Below are 25,691 nucleotides of genomic sequence, written 5' to 3'. Positions count from 1 at the left end.
CTCCCTCCCTTCCTCCCTCTCTCTCTCCCTCTCTCCCCTCTCCTCCTTCAGGTTTCTAAATTCCTGATGGATTGCTAGCAGAGCTGAAAGGGCTGCCACAGGATGTTTTCAGCTAATGTTGAGCTGGGTCATTTAATAAATCTGTCTTGCCAGGTCATTAAAACCTGGAAAGAGCGTGGAAAGGTGTTAGTTATGAAGGTCCCATAAAAACCTCTTCTTCAGGGATCAGCAGGGACGAGTGTTTAAAGGAGAACTTGAAAGCTGTGTAATTCAGAGTGAGCTGTGTGTCACTGGGCTGCATCTTGCCTGAATTCAGAGCTGGGGTGCTTGTCGCACCATCTTGGCAGCCTCGCCAATTACTCTGTGGATGTTCTTTGTGAGAAGATGAGCTGAAAAAAAAAATGAGATGACCGAATTTCCCCCCCTGGCATTCTAGCTCTAATACATGCCTCTGTCCTGGCAACAGAAGCTCCCCGAGGAAAGCCATTTGTGTCCAGGACAGGGAGCTTTTGTTTTGCATATGGGCCAGCTGCAGGCCCATATGTTGGCCCTATAACAAGGTGGGCAGAGATGCCCTGGCTCCTGGTTCAGCCAGGGCTGTCACGGAGCACAGCTGTGTCCTCAGAGGACTTCTCCAAGAAACCCACAGATTTTTAAGGGGACTAACACAATTAGGTACCACAGCAGGGGAGAAGGCTAGTCTATAATAATCTTGTCAGTTGTGAGGTTCAATCAAGACATCTGTGTTCTGAAAGTTTTCGTTTTCATTGTGGAAAATATAAAACGTACCATCAAATAGAGCATCTCAACCACATTCAAGTGTCCATTTCAGTGACAAGTAAGGACATTCCCGTGGCTGGGTGGCCATTGCCACCACCCATCTCCAGGACTCTCCATATTGCAGAATTCTGTACCCTTGAAACACTTTATGCCTATTCCTAACCCCCGTTCTGCTTTTCAATTCCATGAATTTCACTGCTCTGTGTGTCTCGTGTAAGTGGACTCCTACAATATTTGTCCTTTTGTAACTGCTCTTGTCACTTGGCATAATGACTTCAGGTTCATTCATTTTTTTGTCATGGGTCATATTTCGTTGAATGGAAATATCACATTTTGTTTACCCTTTCACGCTTGGGTGGCTTCCACGTTTTAGCTAATTGTGAACAAGGCTGCTGGAGGGTGAGGGTACACGGAGCTGGAAATGCTGGCTCCGGTGGTTTGTGGGAACTTTAAAGTCACTATATTCTTGGGAGACTATCTTTGAGGTTCTGATTTGACTCACCATAAGCATTAATGAATCAGTTTTTATTGGGATTTGAAAAATAGAAGCAAGGGGAGGAAAAAAAAAATGTGGTCATTCTTTGGTAATCAAAGTCCAAGTTTGAGCTGTCTGCTATGATGACAAAACCAGGAGACAGCACCCTGTTTTGTCCTGTTTTCTTTGTAGCATTCTAAAGCTCCAGGTCTGTTGCTGCCACCAGGAAAATGTGTATTTCAGTGATCTTGCTTTTGATAGGAATTCGAAGTATTTATAAAGTGTTAGTAGCATTCAGAGTTTTCACTCATCCATACTTTTAAAGAATTGAGAATTATTCTTTTTTATATTTATTCATTTGATTTTTTTTTTTTTTTTTTTTTTTGAGATGGTCTTACTATCTCGCCCAGGCTGGCCTCAATCTCCTGAGCTAAAGCAATCCTTGTGCCTCAGCCTCCTGAATATAGCTGGGTAGTACACGCACATGTCACTACTCATGGCTTATAAAACAATTTTAGACACAAAAGTATTTACTTCAAACGAATCCGATAGATCAAAATCTAGTATGATAAAGTTGACGTGCAATAGGGAATTCTTTATTTTAGAGAATGAGTGACAGCTTTGCAAAGATTCACCATGGAATATCTTTACGATCGCAAGCTCTGCTCGCGAATGAAGGTTTAATTCAGTGTACAAAAAATATTGATTCACACAAACTTTGGTTCTGCTCGTAGCAGTCTAGGGGCTGTTAGCATCTGCTGTGATAATGACGTGCTTCGTGTAATTTCAGCCCGGCACCTGGTTTGTGTTTTTTCAAATGGTACTGGTGGTGCACATCATTGCTACCTACGCCGGGGAACTGGGTTGTTTTCAACCCTGGAGAAACCTGTGGGCATTTCAGGATCGCATTATGAGTTGATGTGGCCACCACCAGAAGAATCTTGTCATTTTGCCCCATAGCTGAAGCCTTTCCGAGGGCTCTATCGCTTTTGGCTTCAGCAGGCCCTCTCCACCCCCACTTGCTCTACTCGTTTTGCTGAGCTGGTTTCAGTTCCTTGAAAACCTTATTATCTATCTCATCACTGGTCTTTTGCTGGAACATTGTCCTGGGGTGACCTCTCATGTGAAATTTGCTGGTGAAGTCCTCATGTGACATATGTGCCACTTTTTCCAGAACTTTCTTCTGATTGCTCCCTTCTGGGTTTGCAGCCCCTCCTCTGGGTATTCACAACACTGGCTACTGTCCTGGTGAACAGAATCATAGAATTCAGCATGTGGGTTCTACATTCCAATTGTTTGGTTTTACTAAATATTGACCAGCTATAAAATACCAATAAGATATATGTCAGGTAAAAGATTGTGACACCATGCACATGTGGGTAGTCACACTCCCCAGCTTTGAGACCTTTGAAGTTCCCTGTGGGCCCATCCCCACAGGAACAGTGAGCCTGGCTAGATTTGGCCTTGTGTGTTCCCTTGCATTTCTTTACCCTTGGACCTTATGTACTAATACTCTGTTAGTCAGCCCTACGTAGCTGTTGCAAAGTACCGCAGATAAACAACTTAGAAAAAGAAAAGTTTTATTTTAGCTGATGGTTTCAGAGGTTTCAGTCCGTGGTCAGGGTGGGAGACCAGGGAAGTGGAACCCTGTCACCTCATGGCAGCTGGAAAGCAAAGAGAGAGGCAGGGACTGGGGTCCCAGGATACCCTTCAAGGGGGTACATCCCCAATGACCCAACTTCCTTCCTGCCACCAAGCCCAACCTCCCAAAAGTTCCACCACCTCCCAGTAACATGACAGTCTGGAACCAAGGCTTACATGCATGGACCTCTCGGGGATACTCCAGACCCAAATTACAGCAGATTTATGAACACCATGTCATTTAGTTTTGCATGTTTTTAAACTTTTAATAAGTTGAAGCAAGCTGTGTGTGTTCTACTATGTACATTTTCTTCCATGTGGCATTATTCCTGAGATGCCCTCCATTGATCTTTATAGCTCTAATTCGTTCATTTCACTGCTCTCTGAATAGATCACTGTTCTTTGGGCTGCGGTAGATTTTTTTTACATATCTCTATCCTCATCTTCATTCCTTCTCTTTCCCTATGCCCACACTTTGACCCCAACACATAATTTTAAACTCTAAAATGGTAGGTATTGAGTTTATCTTGCTCATGGTCCTGTCCCTGAATACGGCCTGTAAGAAAACATTTGTCACTTAAGTGAAATGTGTGCTCTCTGGTCTGGGGGTCTGCCGGGACTAGCGGGCGGGCCTGCCATTCCTGCATTCCGTCAGCAGTGACAGCATGTCGCCCTTGTTTGGCAGGACGTCTTTCCTCTCTACAGAACTTTTCTTGCCACAGAACTCTAGATCAGGGCTCAACAAACTCTTTCTGTAAAAAGCCAGATGGTAAATATTTCAGATGTTGTGGGCCATGTGACTTTTGTCCCAACTACCATTGTAGCTTGAAATCAGCCACAGATGATATGTAAACAAATGGGTGTTCCGGTAAAATCTTATTTACAAAAAGGAAAATAAGCCACAGGCCAGAATTGTCCCACAGGCTGCATTTTGCCAACATTTGCTCTAGACGACTCCCCTTATTGGAAGGGAAGACAATGTTGGTACCATGTGAGAGGGAACCTCCATCACAGAGTCCAGGGGGACTCTCCAGCCTAAGACAGACAGGAGCAGACAGAGTCCCTTCACAAGGACCTAAGGCAGCATGAAAGTCAAGGTAGGAAGGTAGCAATTTCCAGGCGAGGACCAAAGTCCATCTTAAAGGTTCATCATGTTCCAAAGCCATGAATAAAGTGTGACCCGTACGTAGGGTTTGAGTTTCAGCCTGGCATGGAGTTAGGAAGTCCCATCCCAACCCTTTCTGCCCTGATTTATCCCCAGCATCTGAGACTTAAACCCGGTGAGCTATGCCGACCAAGAATTGAGAGTGTGACACTCAACTCTATCCAGCATACAGGACAGATTCCCCTGGAGAAAATACTGATGTAGGTGTTGGATTGACTGGAGCTGCATCTTTGAAGAGTTTGAAGTTCAGGTAGAGGAACGACCTCTGCTGAATCGTTTCCTTGTGTTAAACCCCCGTCGTGTTCAGGATATGGGGTGGTGAGTGAGGTCAAACATTCCAGGGAAGGAATGGAGGCTTGGGGCAGACAGGATTGAACTTGGGGTCAGTCTTAGTCATCTCATTATTAAGTGGTGATATATTGGCCTGTCTCACCAAATTATTACAAGGGGTGTGATTTTCTCTCTGTGATAGCAAATGAGTTTGAGTGAAGTGTGGATGTAGGATGTCAAGAAGAAAAAGGACATGAATAAGGTACACCAGTGCTAATTGAGTACGGCCCGGCATTGTCCTAGCTCTTCCTCCTCCTCCCATCCGCACCTCTACCAGATGAAGAAAGTGCTGTGACCATTCCTGCCCCACAGAGGACAAGGAGGCACAGAGACAGGCACTGGGCCAGGCTGGCCTAGATAGGCCATGGTAGAACCAGGGTTTATTACCCACCGTGTGTGGCCGGCAGCAACACAGTTTGTCACAGCGCCAGCACTGGCATGAGTTGGTTTTGTTATATTTTTACTGAGCATCAGTCCTGGAATCCCACCCTGAGGCGACAGCCCCATTCCGCCGTCCTGGAGTTACTCATGCCTGACCTACAGCCGAACAGATAAAAGCTGTCCCAGTGAAAAATCCCTGGAAAAAAAAAAAATCAGAGCATAATATTGAAGTTAACTGAGGCTCCACTAGGATCCAGGTCCTGTGGCAGGTGGACCTGAGGCAGGTGGACCATGCTCCGTCTGTGCTCTGACACTCTCTCGTCTCCTGCAGGGAGGCCCTGGTAGGCTGGGTGGGTGCTGTATCTCAGAGCCTGGTAGGGTCAGCTATGGCTAGGCCTGGGGTGGTTCCAGGGCTCTGGTGAAGGAGACATAGAAAGTGGACTGGAGATCTGAGCCATTTTCCCCAGGACATAAGTCTTCCAGGAAATGACATCCTGTAGCCGTATGTGAGATGCTGTTCAGGGTTCAGAATTTTATTGGGTTTTAAAATTTTTATTATCTATTTATTTATTTTGGCACCAAGGATTGAAACCAGGGCTATTCATCTCCTGAGCTTTTTAAAACTTTTTATTTTGAGACAGGGTCTTGCTAAGTTGCTAAGGCTGGCTTTGAACGTGAGATCCTCCTTCCTCAGCCTCCTTAGCTGCTGGGATTACAGGTGTGCACCACCACTCCCAGTGTGTTCAGAGAATTTCCAGGTAAGAAAGTATGGAAGTCATTGATGCCTTTGCCAATATTTCCCTTGAGGTTGGACCATGTGACTAGTTCTGATGTATGAACTGGGGGTGGAAGGGATCTGTCCCTTCTGATCGGGAGCATTTGATCACCTATGAGAGACCTCTGGGCTTCTAGCATTTCAGCCTACAGTGTGCAAGATGATGGCTCCTCCTGAAACGTGCATCCTCAAGTGGCGATAAGCAGGACCCCCTACCAATCCTAGTGGGCACATAGCATGAGCAAGAAATAACGTTTGATATTGTAAGCCTCTGAGATTGGTGAGAGTTTTTGTTACTGACCTAGCCTGTGACGGATGTATTATAACCGCCCTGTAGTTTCCTCCTGTCATTGCAGACAGCTTGTCTGAACCATTTTTAAAATGATTTGACATGAGTTTGGACTAGCATGTAAGAATGCTAGTGTTGACTGGAGGTGTCGCTCGGTGGTAGAGTGTGCACCTTGCGTGTGTGAGGCCCTGAAACTCAGCACCCAGGTTTAAAAAAAAAAAAAAAAAAGAAGAAGAAGAAGAAGAAGAAGAAGAATGTTAGTATTGACTTTGGGTATGTATAGTTTTGTACAGAATAAATAGGTTCAAACACAGCCTACTTTCATAAGGACTTTGTATATGTTGGTGTAAGTCTACTGTATTCACTTTCCATTGCTATTACAAAATCCCTGAGAAAATCAACTTACAAAGAGGGAAGATTTATTTTGGCTCATGGTTGCAAAGATTTCAGTCCATGGTTGCTTGGCCCTGTTGCCTTTGGGTCTGAGACAGCACAAAAGAATGGGAACATGTGGCAAAGGAAGCTGTTCACCTCCTGGTGGTGAAAAAGGGAAAGAGGGGGCTGGGGTCCCAGTATCCCCTGTAAGGGCACAGCCTAATGGCCTAGCTTCCTTCACTAGGCCCCGCCTTTCAGTGGTGCCACAGGCTGGGGACCAAGCCTTCAGTGGTGCCACAAGCTGGGGACCAAGCCTTCAACACATGGACTTTGGGGGGACATTTAAAATCCAAACCATAACATCTACCAAAGTGACTTGTTTCATGATGGTGTCAAGATTTTTTTGATTCATTGGTCAGACAATTGTTAGGGACTCAAATGTATATAAATACTATTAGTGGAACTATCCAAATTAGTTATTTGCTAGAAAACGTCTTCCCTTTCTGGTTTGAAAAAGTTCCTTATAGGAAGACCTTATGTTAATATCTTAACCAGCTACATCAGATATTACAGGGTGGGTTAATGGGGCTGTGACATGTCTCCTATATGCCCACACAGATTCCTTTCAGCTTAAAATCTTCATCTAAACATTTCCAGAAGGTGCTCAAATGATGAGTTTGGATAAACCCTTCACCCCTGTAGAGTCTGTCTTGTTCCGTTACTCACGTCCCGCACAGATATCGATTAGCATTTCTGTACCCAAGCCCTCTTGGCCCGCCAGCCCTCACCAGGTTTTTATATTCTCTTTCTCCCGTCGTTCTCTCTGGCATGCACACATACACACAGGCTGTCTCTGCAAAGATTTAAATGAGTCCAGTTCTAAAAGCCCCGATCCTGGAGAAATATCTGCTCATTATTCATCATCCTAATAAATAAAACCACAGGAACCCTTTGAAGTACCCGCTGGGAACAGGGAGGCTGGGGGAGCATGCATCAGTCATCTGAGCCCACCCCAGCTGCGAGGCTCTAGTTTGAATTGCATAAGTTTCCACTCAGGCACGCACTACGGAAGTTTAGGTTTTCAACTTAGGTTCAAGTTGCTGGCGTGAAGCTAGGGGTAGAATTAGTGGGAACATTTTGGTATTGGGGGAAAAGGAAAAATGGCAACATTCCAACCCCCAAAATGCATAGTCAACTTTCTGTTTCACCTGAGCTTTTAAGTTTCCAAAACCAAGTGGAAAATCCTCCCCTCTCCTCACTGTCTTCCACCTCCCAATTCCTCAACCCCCGGGCCCCACAAATGCAATACCTTGAATTTGCTGCATGGTGTCCTTTATGTTATATGACAGTGCTCCATAACATGAGATATAACTTTTCATCCTTGATGAGGAAGTGCACACACCTGAGCTTTCTTAAGGAGCAGTTGGTGATTTTTTAGAGCTTATAGATTATCATTAGAAAGGTGGCTCTTTCCCTCAAAGAACTTCCAACCTGTCAGGTTATTTAAAACTACTTTTGCCTGGTCATATTTGGTCAGACTTGCTGGGAACCTAAGGTCCTATGGTAAGAAAGTATATTTCAGAACTGCCACTTTGGACTAGACTCAACATCAGAGAATAGAACTTGTCTCAGAGGCAGGCCAGGTATAAGCGTGGATCCCCAGGGAGCTCATTAAGGGCAGCAGACTTTCACCGTGCAGAAAACAGGGCACAAAGGGGCAGGCTGGCGGGGAGGCCTAGACCGAGCTGTCCTACAAAGATGGGCCCTTAAGCTGCAACTGAGAGTCCAGACCACAGTCCAGTTCATACTTGGTATTAAAATCTGACATTTGAAGAGGTTAAGAGACATTCCTAAGGCCCGACAGATGGTGTCTGAACTAGGGTCAGAATTCAAACATTCTGAATAGCAATCTCATGCCCTTCAGGTAGGGACATAGAAAACAGGAAGGGAAACTGGCACCTGTTTCCTTTGTAGTAACACCAATAACTGCAATAGTCGTCTAGGTAAAGGTGGTTTTAAATGCCTTTCAAGTCTTGCCAGAGTACGTGTTGATGTGGGATCATGGTTTTCCTGTCCTTGCGACCCTTTATTTCTAGGAGAACCGTCCAGATCCATGCCGCCCCTGCCTGATGAACGTTTGGCTCTGTTGATTTCAGGCCTCACAGTGTATCACCTGACAAACATGCCCAGCCAGGGGAGAGAGGATGGTAGGTCAGCTGAGCATGAAGTACAGAGTCTCTGGGGCTGTCCGTCTCGTTAAATGCTAAAGGAGGAGTCAAGGGCACAGAGGGATTAGTCACAAGTGTCTTAGGTATGTGCTGTCATTGCGGGTTTCCAAGGAAACAGATTCCATAACGATGTCGCTCAGCCTGTCAGACGCCCTGGGACTCAAGGTGTGTGCGTCCTGTTCCATAAGGACTTGCTCACAAGATCCACACACTGCCAGTATCCTCCGTCAGGAGAGACCTCCCATGTCCTGCTGGTCTTGGTCTGCTCATGAGCCTGTGAGGTGCTCCATGTGAGGTGTCAATACTTTCTCCCCAGGGCTGCCCTGGTTTCACTGGATCTTGCTAGAATGCCATCAACAGTCTCTAGTTTCCCTGACCCCCATCTCTCCTTTGCCAATACTGCCCTTGTCTACGTATAACACAGCTCAAGGATCTCTGATTCTGATTCCGTAGCCTCACCCCCTTCACTGAAAGACTTTGAAAAGTGCAGTTTTGCTCACCAGGTACTATGCAGCTGCACCAGAGGTGACTAGCATTAAAGCCATGGTAGGCAGTGCCTGTCCCCATATTGCTGCTGCTTACCAATGTGAGAAGGCACATAGGCACTTAATCCCTGCACTAAGGCACAACAGAGGAGCCACCCAGCCCAGTGATTGGAGATTGCTGAAGGGGGTGGGGAGATTGGAGGGCTTCTCATGAGCCCCTCCTGCACTCTGCAGGATTCCCCACTGTCCCCTATCCTGCATTTCCTCCCGTTCACCCTTTCCACCCAGCCCCGTCCCCCATGCTTTCCTTTGTACCCTCCCGCCATCCGTAGTGCCCTTCTTCCTCCACCCACCAGCACATGTCCAGATTTTACTTGTTTTTAACCTGCCCACTCAGAGGGCCCTTTGCCTTCATAGATCTTCTTCCCATCTCTCCCACCTGCAAACGAGGGGTCCAGCCTAACGCCTTGTATGACCTCACTTTTGCCTTCTCCCTCTGGCTAATCTACAAGGTAAATGGGGATCTCATTGGATTTTTTTTGTCCAAATGACCTAACACAGGGAACGGAACCTCAACAAACTGTATTTATTTAGTAGGCACCAAAATATTTGTCAGAAAAGTGAATAAATTAGGGATGTATACCAGATAGCTGAGAGTCCTTGGGAATTCAGGAGAAGGAGAAGAATGACATGAACTTCAAGAGGGAGAACCATATGAAAGGAGGCCTCAAGACGAAGGTCGGTGGTTGGGCTGAGGGACAAGAAGGCCATGTGGTACAGTAAGAGATGCAGAGTGACTGAAGTGGCAGCCACGTGGTGGGAGTGATGGGAGGGGAAGGGGAAGCACTAGGTGATGGGCCAAATAGGCCAAAGGGGAGGACTCTGGGAAGAGCCACTTTGCGCCATGGTTGAGTGCTGGCCTCGTTTGGCTGAGGCACGGCAGTGGTCAGACGAATTGCTCAGATCAGAATGAAGAGGGAGGTAGAGGAGCTGGGTTGCCAGCCTCTGCTCCCATTTCCCATTGGGGGATGCCGCTTGGAAATGATTGCACAATGGCCGTGTGCGTGCTGAAGCCAGCACCAGTATGAACTGATGTGCTCTTCCTGGCAGGATGGTCTAATAAAGCCTGCAGGGTCTTCATTGTCCCAAAGGCAACATGTTTTTTCCAAGGCAATGTATATGGTGATAAAATATTCAAAGATGAAATATATAAGTGGCTTCCCAATGCCTGCTAGAAATGAAATTGAAATACACATAGCGCCAAATGAATTTATTTTTTGCTATTAAAATTCCTAATTTGCCAACTACTTGAAAGGCAAATTTAAGTAAACAAAATAGGCATGTGATTTCCTCTATGGGGAATATCTTAATAAGAATAGAGTTGGTTGATAGGCATTTATGTCTATATCCCTTCTCTCTGCCCCATTAAACCAGGAATTGGTCTTTGCCAATGGTAACCAAGGCAAGATAATTAATTGGAAGGGGGCCAATTGCAGAATTGCCTATCCTGTCATATTTAATACCAGCCTTGTATATTCCATACAGGTCTACACATTATAGGTTTTACATTCCCTCCCTGGAGAGAGAGAGATACTGTACACAAAGCAATAAATTGCCTCTGCTGAAAATAGGTTTGAGCCGTTTCTCCCCAGAACTCCTGTCTCCACCCACAGTGATAGCCTCAGCCCTAGCCCACTGGCCTATATTGATTCTGGCAATAAAGCTCACCATAGTGCACCGCCTGAGTAGTAAGCAAATGGCTTAGTTGGATGCCTCGCTGGGTTGAATATATTAAAAAGCAATTAGCTTCCTGAGGGTCAGTAGCTCATATTCCATTTCAAAACACAGAATGAGCTCAGATATAATCATGAGAATTTGTCAGACTCCATGGCAGTTTTATAAGTAATATTTTGACAGGGGGTAGTTTGTTTTGAACTTGGGAGTACTGAAAGTATTAAATGATGAATGGGATGGGTAAACCAACTATCAACTGATTCATTTTCCTCTTGTTTTATTTAAACAAAAAAATCTTCCCCTGGTTTTTCTTTTTTTCTCTTAGCTTATTGTCATTGAAAGTCTCAATGCTTCTAGCTATGAGATGATTGTTCTCCTTTATGCATAATTTCTGTGTGATTAAAGAACGTCTTTCAGTTTTCTCTCCAGGCTTCCTTACTGCCATCATTATAACCAGTGTTTGTTCAGTTTTCTGCACTTTTTTTTTTTTAAAACCCACCAATGTTAATTAGGTATCAAAGCCCATCCACTTTCTCTTCAGAAATGTTCTTTAAAGACACAGCTAATACCCCTAATTTGAACCTGAATCTATTAGAATTCTAAAAAGATAAAGGGGGAAAGAATGTCTTCCAAGACCTCATATGTCTTAGCAGCAGATCTAGTACTAGGGCAGACTCCAGTATTGACTTTGGCACACACACCTTGATTGTGTATGTGGTTGTCATGTTGGTTGACGTTATATTCAGACCCTAGCAGGAACTTCTCAGCTATGTCCAGGGCTTCAGTCCATCTAAGCCTTTCCTCTAGGCTGTCCCCAAATCCATCTTCCCAAATTGTCACCTTTAGCATAGTTACTTTCTTCCTCATTGCATTCATACTCACTTGCTTTTCACTTAAGCATCGTCATTGTTTGATTCCACCCAACTCCACCACAGCCCTCTCTTGGTTCCATGTAACTTTCTCTTGATCCCTCAATTTATCATGGTCATTGCTGGCTCCAACATTTTGCGTGTGTTGTTATTGTCTCTTGGAATGCCAGTTTTCCCTTCTGAATATCTGGAACTTATCTTTGGGGTCCCTATTAGTGTTGCTGTGTTCCCTAAAACCTGCCATCATAGTGCTAGACTGTGTTGACCTCCCAGTCCTGAATGGTTATTCTCATCTATCCATATGTCATCTGACTACTTACCAAGTGCAAAGCATGGTGCCACATAAAGACCTAAAGATGCACCAGATTTGAACCTGACCTCAAGCTTAGAGTGTAGCATAGCCATTGAAACTCAAATGCCAGATGAACAAATAAGAAAAACCATTCAGATGTGGGAAGTCAATTCCAGCACTTTGCTTCTATTGTTTCTGGCACATGGAATATCTGTTTTCCCATCCGACACTCTGAAATCGCATTCGAGAGATAATGATGTTCATCTCTCCCTGAACATTTAATGAGCCTTCAGTCAACATTTGAATGGAAGGATCAATAACCAAGTCCTGGCTTCTGCTGCCCTTTTCATTCAGAATCTGTGTATGGGTAGTCAGCTCTCTGTCACTATAACAAAATAGCTGGTATGATTAACTTATAAAGAGAAAAGGGTTTTTTGGCTTAAAGATTTGGAGGTTTCAGTTCATAATCAATTGACCCCATATCTTTGGGCCTGTACTGAGGTAGCATATCATGGCTGGAGCACGGCTGGAGTGCATGGTAGATCAAAACTGCCTTGCTAGGGAGCAAAGAAAAAGGGGCCAGGATCCCACAATCCCCTTCAAGGACATACCCTCCAATGACTTACGGTCCTCCCAGGAGGCCTCACATGATAAAGGACCACAGAATCTCCCAACAGTGCCATCCTGGAGACTAAGCCTTTAACACATGAACCTTTGGAAGACATTTAATACCCAAAATATCACAGTAGAATAAGACAGGCCTCCTCTCCCCCTGGGCCTTTTTATGCCTCACACAGCTTATTTCAGAAGGACAGAATTCTAAAATGAGTTGATAAAAGATGGCTGTGTCAAGGGTCCCCTAGACCACCCTCAGATTGGATGATCCACTAGGAGAACTCAGTGCTCAGCAGCAGATAGTCATCCTCATGCTGATGATTTATTACAGTGAAAGGATCCAGAGCAAAATCAGCAAAGGGAGAGATCAGATGGAGCAAGTCCAGAGGAGGTCAGGGGCCAGCTCCCAATTCCTCTCCCAGCGGGCCACACAGGGTGCACTTAACTCCTCCAGCATGGAATTGAGGTGACCGTGGGTAATGCTGCCTAGCAGGGAAACTTGCTAGAGACTCAACACTCAACATTGGACTGGGGGCTGGCCATGTCAGCACCTTCACTTTGTACATACCAAAATTCCAGACTCCCAGAAGGAAAATCAGATACTAAGCATGTTCCGCGTTGTTTGTATGAACAGTTAAGCACGCCAACCTGTCATCATTATCAGGGAATGATAGGCACCCTTCCAGAATCCAAGTTCCCAGATGCCAGCCAGTGGTCTGCAGGCCTTCCTAAAGACAGCAGGCTCGGGACTTCCAGGTTAATTTCTTTCAGCACAATAACAAAAGCTGAGGCTACACAGTGTGCTCTTTTAAGTAACTGGAGTTTTGTAGAAAGAAGAGAAATGCCCATTCTCTCTCAGCATATTTTGAAAAGGTCATAAGTGTTTTGGGGGGGGGGCGGTGAGATAATAATGGGGAGAAAAAGATTTGAGAGCAAAACAAGGCAGAATTTGGGAGACTTGGGGTCTAGATCTTCCTACACCCTGTGCACGCCAAGGCTCAGGCCTGACAGCCACATTGTGTTTCTGGCTTCATTGTGTTTCATGGTGACACCTGAGCCCAGAGGTTGGAGCATGCCTGAGCCCCCTGTGCCTGAGGAGAGTCAAGGAGAACCATGGTTTCCTCCAGTCATGCTACCAGTACGTGCAGCTGCAGGCTGGTCTCTGGTTCCTGGACTCCACAACTGCATGCCTTCCTCTCATGTGAGAAAGTAAAGCTGGAGGACAAGAAAGGTCTCGGAGCCTTCTCTCCTCTGTCCATGACGCCTGCTCTTCCTAGCTACTCCTCTCCTTTCCTGATGGCTGTTAAGACAAACTTGCAGGCCTAGGTGTCAGTGTGTCTTGCTACTTTTAGTCTGCATGTTTAAATTCCTGTTATCTATTACTGCATTCACACCTACCTTGAAGCACCAGAGGGACTGTCTGACTGACCTGGTGCAGGTCCCCTTCGACCAAGGAGATGGCTCATCTGTGCTGTATTTAGAGTTCCAAGTTGTTCCGGCCCTGTCCCTGGTGTCTGTGCCCTTGAAGTGGCGCTCAGCCTCTGCACCAGCTTACCAGCTTCCACATCTCACCACTGATAACTTCCTAGCTCTTGAGCACAGACTGGAGAGTGCCCCTCTGGTTCCTCATCTGCATGATAGGGATGATAGTAGCACCTACCTCCTGGTTTGGGATGAAAGGGGCTGTGTGGCTTGGATTCTAAAATGCACCTGCTTCCCCCTTACACACACATACAATTTAGCATTTGTGAATCAGGACAGCCTTTTCCTTTTTGGGGCTACATTTATAATAGAACATCTTAAAGTCAATGGCATCTTAGACTAAACAAAATACTGTACAATGTACATAGCACCTAAAAAATGTTGAGAAAGGGTAGTTGCCATCCTCACTGTTATTATCATGATCCAGGAAGGGGGTCAGCTAGCGTTCATTTAGTGCTTTCTGTGTTTCAGTTTTTAATCCTTGCATCCCATGAGACAAAGATTCTCATCCCACTTTACAGATGAGGAAACTGAGGCTCAGGAGGTTCAGGCATCTCGCCTCCACTCACAGAGCCTTCAGAGAGGCTATCCAGGAGTCTAAGCTCCAGCCCACCTACCAAAGTCAGCCAGCTGCCTTTTCTGCATAACCTGGGAGACACAAATAGTTTTTATATTTTAAAATAGCTGGAAAAAAATCAAAAGATTAATGTTTTGTGACTGGTAAAAAATTAATTAAGTTTGAATCTCAGTGTACACAAAGTTTTTTTTATCAGAACATAGCCTTGCTCATGTGTTTCCTTATAATCTAAAGTGGGTTTTGCTCTATAGTGATAGAGTCAGATAGACACAGCAAAAACCACGTGGCCTGACACACCTAAAATAGTTGCCATATGGCTTTGTTGTGGAAAGTTTGCCGATTTCTGGTCTAGTCCTTGGCACTGTGATCCATGCCCTTTTGAGGAAAGAGATTGATCTTTCTTCCACACATGGTAGGTACTCAGTAAGCATTCACTAAATTGAATTTCTATGATCATTTCTAAGCCTGAAAAGTAAATCTCAAGTTTTGCCAGTTACCATGACACCAGATAAACATCTAAATGAAATGTTCATCAGCTCAAGGAGAAGAAGCCAGTTACAGCGACTCTCCAAGATGCTTTTGCAAATAAGTTCATATTTGTATTGCAGGATTTTTTGAAGAGTAAATAAATAAAATCATGTGACTCTGAAGAACAAGGGCACGTTGCCCAGAGTAGCTGAATAGGCAAATAAAATCTCAGGTGGGAGATATTTCAGAAATAGGAACGCTTAATGGTTCCCTGAGTATCAGCCCTTGGAAGGCTGCTGGGCTGCAGTAGGACCACACACAGGTGGCAGTAGGGTCCAGCTGTCAGGAGTCCTTTCAGCAGGTCTACAGAGAAGTGAGCCCCTAATGGGCTTTGAAAGCCCCATTGGTTTCAAGAGATCAATCAATTTATGGAAATTAAACCACAATCAACATTTTCTCTGCATTAAATGTTTACAAGGTCAGCAAGTGTAGGCATGCTCAAGGTTGTGGTAAAGGTTTGTACAAGGTGGAGTTTATACCAGGTGTGGGTACAGGGGCCACAAACAAGCAAGAGGCAAGAGAGATGAGCTCCAAACGCTGAGCATTCAAAGGAGCTGCCCGAGGCGGGGTAACATCTAGAGGTCCAGTGTGTGAGCATAGGAAGTGTCTATTAGACCAGCCAGCCCAACTGGTCATGGCCATGGGATGACCTCCCAACCCACCTAGGGTTTTGTCCAGAGCTTACAGCTGTGACAGAAGAGAGCCCTGCTCTTCACACCTATGTGGAAAAAGGTTCAGACAAATTTAGAATCAAGAGCAGAGTCACTTGTGCTTGGAAGACCACCTGCATCCCCTCTGCCCAGTGAGACTCAAGTTTCCTTGAGAACCAAGATCCAGGTTCTCTAAACCTCGTTTATTTTATTTTATTTATTTTTGGGTACTGGGGATTGAACCCAGGGATGCTTAACTACTGAGCCACATACCCATACCTTTTTTCATATTTTATTTTGAGACAAGGTCTTGCTAAGTTTCTTAAGGTGTCGCTAAGTTGCTGAGGCTGCCTTTGAACTTGCAATCCTTCTGCCTTAAGCATTTTATTGCATTGTTAAGTAATTTCCCTTTATGTCATCTCCCAAGAAAGCATAATTCTTAGAAAACTTTTTGCTTGTTTGTTTGTTTTGCCTTCTAAGATGTGGCCAAAAAAAAAAAAAAAAAGCAATAGAATAGAAAATAAGTGTAGGGGAAAACAAATTCCCAGCCAAAGCATTTTTTTTAAATGCAAGTGTATATTCGATAAAGTTCAGCCGAGTTCTGCACAGCTGTGCTCCAGCAGTCATCCTGATAAAGATCCCATTTATCTCCTTTTAATTTGCCTCTTTCTCTTAAAAGGAAAGTATGATGCTCAACAAAAATTAATTGGGCTTACTGTGTACTGAGTTTTTTTCTTTTGAAAATGGAGACATGTCTAAATGTAAGAGGAATTTTCACAAGAAAACAAGTAGTTATGCTTGAAATTTATTGAAAACCATCTCTAATATGGAAGCAACATCATTTACACACACACACACAATCTTAAATATGAAGCATTTCAATGACGAGTGGTCTAAAATACTTACATAGCTTTTAAAAACCTAAATGTACATTTACATTATTATTCCTATCTATTTATTTTGGTAGTGCTGGGGATCAAACCACTGAGCTACATCCCCAGCTATACTATTATTTCTAATAAGCAATTGCACATGAACTTTAGGAAAACATTTTCAAGATACATAAGGCCCTGAACATAGAATTAGAGGAAAATCATAAGAAGTTGAGGGTGATTTTTTTAGAATTCTAGGGCTATAGTCCTTTGTGTGTCACCTTTTTTTTTTTTTTTTTTCTTTTTGTATTCTTTATATGTAATTAGGGACTCTGGAAGGTGAGGTACAAGGATTCACATAGCTTGTACCTCTGCCCTTCTGCCTGGGAATGTCCCCATCTCTCTTTAGAAGAAATGCTTGAAGGATTCTGAAGAAATTATCAGCGAAACTGAATTATTCATGAGAATATTAAGAAGGGAAAAAAGTATTTTCTTAAAAAATATATAAACTTCACACTCTAGTGACAGTCAGTCAGAATTAGGTTAAAAATAGAGGCATTTCTGGGAAAGACCATAGAATTTTAATTAGCTCATCACTTTGAGTAATTCTGGCGTATCAGCAGGTTTGGCTCAGAGGGGATACCAGGACTTCTGGGCCATGGACACATTTATTTCTGTAGGATTAAGTGAAAATAGGAGCTGGTGTACAGCTATACAAGCTGCACCTAGAACCCACCTTTTGAACTACATCTTGAAAATAGAACACTGCTTCCTAGGCCTGTGCAGACCTTCCTCTCCTGCTATTACTCCCAATCCTATTCTCTTCCCCGATTTGTGTAATTCTTATCCCTCCCCTTCCACAGAATGGGGAGTGGGTCCCATTCTATTGTAATTCTTTTGCATAACTTATCATGTTGGAGGATTTTTTCTCATTTCCCTAAAATCCTACAGATTAAATTGCCCATCCTTGACTTTTTTCAGTTTTTAATCACTGACCCACTTTTTGTTGAAATTTGACTGATTTGACAGAAATGAAAGCACTTTTAAAAGCAATACTTGTGACTCTTTTTGGGTCAGAGACCCCTTCCAGAATTCAATAAAAGCTAAGGGTCTTTCCCTTGGAAAATTGCATGTCTCACACATGTATGCATTTGCATGTCTGCCCATGTGTACACATGCATAGTTCTATGTAAAATTAAAGTGACTTTGTGGGTATCCCTAAAGCACATCTATGGATCTGAGGTTGAAAGTTATGTGGCTGGTATGGTTTGAATGTGTCCCTAAAAGTTCATGTGTTGGAAACTTAATCCTCAATTAATATATTAATGATGCTCAGAGAGGGAGGCTTTGGAAAGTAAACAGAGTTAGATGGGGTCATAAGGTTGGGGCCCCCAGGATGACACTAGTGGCTTTATAAGAACAGGAAGAGAGACCTGAGCTGGCATGCTCTCTCTCTCTCTTGCCCCGTGTGATGCCCTCTGCCATGCTGTGATGCAGCCAGAAGGCCCTCACCAGATGCTGAGCAGATGCTGCACTCTTCTCTTCCCAGAATCTTGAGCTAGATAAAAGTCTATACCTTCTACATTACCTGCTCTTAAATATTTTGTTATAGCAACAGAATACAGACTAAGACAGTATCCAAGGGGAGCTGTGCTTGAGTACAAGGGACAAGGACCTTCTGGGAGCCTAACTTATGTTGTCACTGACACTGGGACCATGTGAAAGACCCAATGTGAAGAGCCAGGGAGGGGAACACATTTCTAAGATGTGGATGTCATCAAGTTCTTTGTCACATAGAGCCAAGGATTCAAATAAGCCCGTTTCCCAGAAAACACGATTTGTCCAAGAAGGCAGGAAGTGAATAGGGAGTTGTGACTTCCCAATCCACAAGGCCTCTCCCCTTTGCTCTCCACCCTTAGTCACTTCGACCTCACACTAAATGAAAACAATGAACCTCTTGGTCAGCTGGTGATGAGGCAGTAAGCTAGAGGTTTCTGGAGGAGGCTGAGAAAGCCAAGCAGAGCTTAGCAGTCAGGAAAACATGGCTCAACCCAGTGAGAACAACAGAGACTAGTGCCTGGGTTTTTTCCTTTTCTAGATAGAAGAAAAGGATGAGTACCAGTCAGCATCACTGGGGGCTTTGGTGAGAGTGGGAGGGAGTAGGTCCCTTTTTCATTTTATGTGACGAATCCTGAAATACTAATGCATAGTCATGACTCCTACAACACAGAAGCCATTAGAAAACTGCACCTAGTTTTGATTTGCATTTCTCTAATTGCTAGAGATGATGAACATGTTTTCATAGATTTGTTGATTGATTGTATATCCTCTTCTGAGAAGTGTCTGTTCAGGTCCTTGTCTACTCTAAGATATCATGTCACTCCAGTCAGAATGGCAGCTATTATGAAGCCAAATAACAATAAGTGTTGGTGGGGATGTGGGGAAAAAGACACACTCATACACTGCTGGTGGGACTGCAAATTGGTGCAGCCAATATGGAAAGCAGTATGGAGATTCCTTGGAAATCTGGGAATGGAACCACCATTTGACCCAGCTATCCCTCTCCTCAGTCTATGCCCAAAGGACTTAAAAACAGCATACTACAGGGACACAGCCACATCAATGTTTATAGCAGCACAATTCATAATAGCTAAATTGTGGAGCCAACCTAGATGCCCTTCAGTGGATGAATGGATAAAAAAAAATGTGGCATATATACACAATGGAATATTACTCAGCAATAAAAGAGAATAAAATCATGGCATTTGCAGGTAAATGGATGGCGTTGGAGAAGATAATGCTAAGTGAAGTTAGCCTATCCCAAATGGTTTCTCTGATATAAGGAGGCTGATTCATAGTGGGGTAGGGAGGGGGAGCATGGGAGGAATAGACGAACTCTAGATAGGGCAGAGGGGTGAGAGGGGAAGGGAGAGGGCAGGGGGTTAGCCATGATGGTGGAATGTGATAGACATCATTATCCAAAGTACAGGTATGAAGACATGAATTGGTGTCAACATATTGTATATACAACCAGAGATATGAAAAATTGTGCTGCATATGTGTAATAAGAATTGTAATGCATTCCGCTGTCATTTATTGAAAGAAAGAAAGAAAGAAAGAAAGAAAGAAAGAAAGAAAGAAAGAAAGAAAGAAAGAAAACTGGACCTAGGATCATTCCAAGTCCTTCTTCTGCCACTGCTAGCTATGTGGCTCCAGGAAATGGAAAGCTAACCCCCTCTGTGAGCCTGAGCTTCCTCATCTGAGGGGCAGCATTAGTGCTTTCCTCCTGGAGCTGTTATACCACACTGTAAAGCCATGCAGTAGAGGCATCAGCCTGACCCTTCATTTCACTACATATTTTGATTGCTACACTGTTTTAAAAATGTGCTTTGACCATCTAAAGGCCATGAGACCAATGCTTTTGCCACCAAAACTGATGTGACCTCAGGGAAGCATTCACAGAGATGCTTGGTGGAGGCAAGAGGTACTTCAGCAGGAGTTTCGTGGGGCACCTGGAATGATGGGTCACCATGTTTCAGATAAGTTGTATCCTGTTCATCTGCTCAATGCCTGAGACTCCATGACAGCCTCCTCTCCTTTGCTTCTAGAGGAAGTATCTGGAGGGATTTTTGCTAGGTGAGTTGAGCAATGCTGACAATCTCAACAAAGTTTGGATTTTTCAGAAGAGGGTGGAGTGGGAGGCAGAGACCATTTGCTTGAGCTAGGTTTTACCCATCATTGCTGAGACCCCTGGCCCCTAAGGGATGGTGGCTTCTGCTGGGGATGTTTACAAGGTAAATTATTTAGCCATGTGCTTTAGTTGCTGAGACTGATATTTTGAGCTGATGTTTTGCTTGTGGAAGAGTTCTGAGCCAGCTTTCTAGACTTCAGCAATTATATAAATCATGTAGAAGTACAGTTGGCCCTCTGTAGCCATGAATTCAGCCAAACTCAGATTGAAAATATTTTTTAAAATTGCATCTGTACTGAACATGTGCAAGAATTTTTCTTCTTGTTATTATTCCCTGAGCAATATAACAACTACTTCCATAGCATTCCTATTGTACTAGGTGTTGTACATCAGCTAGAGATGATCTGAAGTAGACAGGAGGAGATATCCTATACTCTATGCTAATACTATACCATTTTGTATAAGGGACTTGAACATCTATAGGTTTTAGATAACTCTGAGGGGTCCTGGAACCAACCTCCTGAGATTTTTCACCTGAGATATTTTGAGAAGCAAATAACTCAGGAAAAATTAGTTTGTGTATGCTATTGGCGATACTAGCTGTAACAAAGCGATACGTTGTTTATTGAATCAGAACCTGTTCTAGGCACTGAGCCCCTATTAACCCAGATGCCCCCCTGCACTGTGAGTCAAATATTCAACACCATTTAGCAGATGGGAATCCTGAGGTTTAAAAGGTGGACCTACACCACTCAGCCCTGGCGTGGTGGGATCATGGCTCAGAACTCATCTTTCCAACTCTGATGTCCACGGTCCTCCCAATGTTCCCTCTACTCTTCAATGATGCCATCAACAGTCTAATTCATGCATATCTACTGTGACCAGTTAAAGGAGCTAGAGAAAAATAAAGTGAATCAAAGAATAAGAAACCAACGTGTCTTTGATTGACAAATTAATACATTGTTCAAAAGATAAGTTTTCTGGCTTGTCTTTCCCTTTGCCTCTAAAGTTCCCAGTAGATTTAAGGGTAAGGATGGACAGGATGACTATTGTTTTTTTGTCTTAATGCTTTAGAATTTTTTGAGGGAAAACACACACACACACACACACACACAATAGAACACATGTTTCAATCCTTGTCCTATGGTAACAACAGAAAAGAATATTTTTAATGGGATTATCCTAGAACACTCAGGATAGATAGTTTCCATGGTTATAGGTCTAATCCATGCTCTTCAGTGTATAAATCTAAAGAAACCTATTAAGTCGAGGCTGTGTGCTGCACCAGGGCACGTGTCCCCATCAGCTCTGCTCGCTCGCCCAGAAGGCACCAGGCACACCATGGAGCTCAGAAAACACTTGGTGACTGATTGGACCAGATCTGCAGCCAGAATTTTAGGAAATCCTACTCTGTTGTCAAAGCAGCACGCCAAGACAGTGGACTCCTGCTGCGTTTTCCCAATCAGAACAAGGAATGGGGGCATGGCCATCAGCAATGGGAGCAGTTTATTAACTTAGCCCTCACAGCAGATCCTGTGCCTGATCCTCTTGGTCCCTTCATTTCCCTTGGGCTCCCAGATCTTGGATTCCTCCTGGGACCTCTCACCTTTTCACCCTCCCCCTCTTTCCTCTCCACTCCCCAGCCAGTATGATCTTTTGAAACCCAAATCCATCCTGTCACTCTTCTGCTTCATGTCCTTTCAGTGGCTCTGACTGTCTTCAGGCCAGATTCTTAGTCTTAGTCTTAGCCCACACATCCCAGGTGGTGGGCAGACCCAGTTCATCTCCTGCACCCCTATACTGCTGTGCATTTCCAGTCAGGCCCACTGGAGCAAGTGGCAGGCCCCAGAAAAGCACCCCTTCCTTTTCCCAGGGCAGGCAGGTGTGGAAGCGAGGAAGGACCAGGCTGGCGTGTGAGGCTGTTTCTTTTTTAAAGTGGCAGTTCCTCTAGAGAGTCCCAGACAAGCCCCTGGGTACCCACCCTGGGCCACACTGGATCTGAGGAGAGATTGCTAGGCCCTGCATGAGGATTGTGCCTGCATGAGCTGCATCCCTTCCTGTCCCTCCCTCTGTCTACTCTCGTGTCCCCTCCCAGCTTTAGCTTGTATCCAGGAGGAATCCCTGGCTCCCAAGGAGGAAGGCTGCCTCATCTGCAGCACCCCAGCTGGGCCTGTCTTACATCCTGTTTTGGCTGGTGGCCTGGCCCCTGGGACAGAGTCCCCAAGGCTCCCACTGTTGTGCTAGGTGAGGACACCGAAGCCAGAGCTGCAGGAAGAAAGAACTGGCTTTGGTGGAAGGAGACACAGCTGCTTGTGTGTTTGATTTGGTTTTGAAACAGCAAGAACATCAGTCACAGAACATGTGCCACTCCCTGAGCACACCATGGTTCACATCCTCACCAGGCGGAGAGTGCATTTCTGACACTCGTCTGGAGTTACAGGCAGTGGCTACAGGACTGTTTCAGGGGTACAAAGAAAGGCCTGGGGTAGACATTTTCAGCACAGGGACATCACCTGCTGTAGCATAGGCTGTGGGCTTCCAGAGCTGGCCACCATGGGCCTGGCTGGGGCTGATATAGTCATGGGACGTTGGATGAGCAAAATTCTCACACAAGAAAGGAATCTGTTCCCCACCAAGGGGTGTGCGAGTCAAGTGGGATTATGGATCAAAACTTGCTTCCTTGGCCTCTGAGCAAGAGCAATTGAAAGGCTGCTAATTGGCTCAGCCTGTTTAATATTTCATTTATACATGCACATGGAAATGAAGAGGTCAGCCCACGGCAGAACCGGGCCCAGGACTGTCCCTGCCCTCCCATCCCTCCTGCCCTCAAAGTCTTTGTTGGATGGTCCTTACAGGCTGCACTCACTCTTTCCCCTCTGAGAGCCTCAGGGTCTGCCTGATTCTGGGCCCTGCAGCCTTCCTCTAGGTGTGGAGAGGATGGGCTTCTCTGCTACCTTCCTCATTCACTCTAGGAAGAAAGACAAGATTCTGGGGATGACTATTAGAGGTCTCCACTAGGCCCAGGTTTCATTCCAGTATTGTCTTTTTCATAAGATGGGGTGGGGCTTTGCCCTGATCATTAATCCTGATCCCATGGAGCCTAGGTCCATGGGAAAATTCAGGAAGATCATGGCCCCACACCTTTTTAACAACTGTTTGGGTCAGGAAAGTGTTCGATCGGCAGGCATTGCAATGCCTGACTAATATACATGCATATTTATTTCTTAAAGCACATTTTAAGATGATAACTTTCTTTTATTTTTGTGGGTGCTGAGGATTGATCCAGAGCCTCATTCATGCTAGCCAAGCACTGTAGTGCTGAACTATGTCTCTAACCCAGATAACATTTTTATTTTTCCACAAAAGGACCTCACTGATTTTTTAAATTTGCTGATAAAAGTAAGCAAGTCCAAGAAAGGTATATGGGAGTATGCCAGTAAGTTTCTTCCATTTCTGTGATCTTTTTAACAATTAGCAGAGAGTTGAGTAATACTTGGATTTGTGGTACTTTCTGTATTTGATTATAATTCCTGGGCCAGAGTAGGGACTATCTTCATGCCCCTGGCTGCTAACATAGGGATAGCACTCATTCACAGTTTAGAAATATTTATTCAAAAATTCCTTTATAATCTATCAAGATGGCCTTACATTTTTTTCTGACCCCAACAATGCAATTCAACAGAAACAGTACGGGGAAACCAACCTATCAAGTGCTTTTTTTCTTAGATCACATGGGCGTACTGTTTGCAGGGCTGTGTGTTAGAATCTGATTTCAAATAATAGTGAGGTATTGCTAATACAGGAAGACAGCAACTTGCCTGCCATGAAATGGGGAATAGCAATATTCCTCTGGAGCCCCAAACTCCCACAATTTTGGAAATGACAGCAGTTGGAGTCACCACCTCGCAGATCTCCAGCTTCTGTGACCTCTCCCAGCTGCTGAAATTGAAACAGCTCCCTGCCTACGACATTGGTTCTTACCTGGCTGTGTAATACTGTTGTAGGCGAATGAGTTCCAATCCAGGAGACAGGATGTCAGTGAAGATTCTTAGCACAGATTGAATTGTCCAAGCCTTTAAAAGATACAAAGTGATATCAAAACCTCCAGGATCCTTAAAAAGGCAGGACTTGGGATCCCAGCACCCCACCTCCTCAAGCACCATTTTTCTTGTTATTTTTTGTTTGTTTGTTTTGTTTTTTGGTGGGTTTCTTTGGTTTTGCTTTTGTTTTTTGTAGAAAAGCACTACAGAGAACGTGTTCTGTGAGATGCACTGTGAAGGCCTCTTTCAAAGGGAAGACCTGATTGGAATCAAAAGTTGACTGGGATCTTAAAGTGTGATTTGAACAGTTTCACATAAAAGAAGGGTAGAAATAGAAAATGCATGAACTACAGGAATGTAAATTATGGAAGGTCTTCTGTAGCCTAGACACAGATTCTGGCCTCCTGAGCTCCCCTGCAATGCAGGTGTCCTGATAGCCCCTTGCTGACCTCAGCCCTTCTGAGCCTGCTGTACCCCCTCCCCACTCCCAGTTGAGAGAAGCCTTTCTACCCTTGGCTGCTGCTGTCCCTGGCAGCTCAACCTGGGCCCCCGTGGATGCACAGGTCTCTGTATCTTAGCCCACCTGCAGGGTGGGGGGTCTGCACATCTGCCATGTCTCCATCACTGAGCTCCTCTTATGGCCTTGGGCCAGCTCATGGCTTTTTGCTTCCTAAGTAATAGGATAGCATCTGGGGAAGATGAGCAATGGACATGGGATGTGGAGACATATGTCAAAGTGACAGTAGGTGCATGCAGAGACCCTGAAACAACCTTCCTCTGCTGTTGATCCAGTACCTAAAATCTGACTGTGAGAACACAGTCCTCTATTTTAAGACGTGTAGGAGATGTGAGCCCTGAGAATGGCAATGCAGTGAACTCCGTCAATCACTTCTGTTTCCAGCAGTTCCCCATTTCCCTCTTCCCAACCCCTGGCACCCCCCTCATTCTACTTTCCATCCCTAGAAATTTTACTATTCTAGGAACCTCATATAAATAGACTCATACAGTAATGTCCTTTTGTGACTGGCTTATTTCACTTAGCATGATGTCCTCATGATGTCGTAGCAGAATTTCCTACTTTTTAAGGATGAATCATATTTCCCTATATGTATATATCACTTTTTTTTTTTTTTTTGTACTAGGGATTGAACCCAGGGGTGCTTTACTACTGAGCTCCATCCCTAGTCCTTTTTTTAGTTTTTACTTTTGAGGCAGAGTCTTTCTAAGTAGCTGAAGCTGCCCTCAACCCTGCAATCCTCTTTCCTCAGCCTCCTGAGTCACTGGGATTAGAGATGTGCACTACCTGTGGCACAGCACCAGGCTATGCATTCTCTTTATCCTTTCATCTATTGATGGATACTTTGGGTTGCTTACAAATTTTAGCTATTGTGAATAATATGGCTCTGGATATGAGTGG

At 44.5% G+C, this 25,691-nt stretch overlaps 1 protein-coding gene and 1 long non-coding RNA gene across 3 annotated transcripts in view; one reads left to right on the top strand and one right to left on the bottom strand.

Moving 5' to 3' along the window:
• The window catches only part of Slc22a23 (solute carrier family 22 member 23), a 141,262-nt gene that overhangs the window by 26,101 nt on the left and 89,470 nt on the right, over positions 1-25,691 (top strand). The gene's annotated exons all lie outside the window — the stretch shown is intronic.
• On the bottom strand, positions 1,830-5,038 carry LOC125615562. The gene is made up of 2 exons (XR_007346168.1): positions 4,783-5,038; positions 1,830-2,500 (listed from the first exon to the last, which is right to left on the bottom strand). It is a non-coding gene; the product is annotated as an uncharacterized LOC125615562 (long non-coding RNA).

The sequence above is a fragment of the Marmota marmota genome, unplaced genomic scaffold, assembly GCF_001458135.2.
Source record: "Marmota marmota marmota unplaced genomic scaffold, marMar, whole genome shotgun sequence".
Classification (NCBI taxonomy): domain Eukaryota; kingdom Metazoa; phylum Chordata; class Mammalia; order Rodentia; family Sciuridae; genus Marmota; species Marmota marmota.
This window is presented reverse-complemented; position numbering and strand designations above follow the sequence as displayed.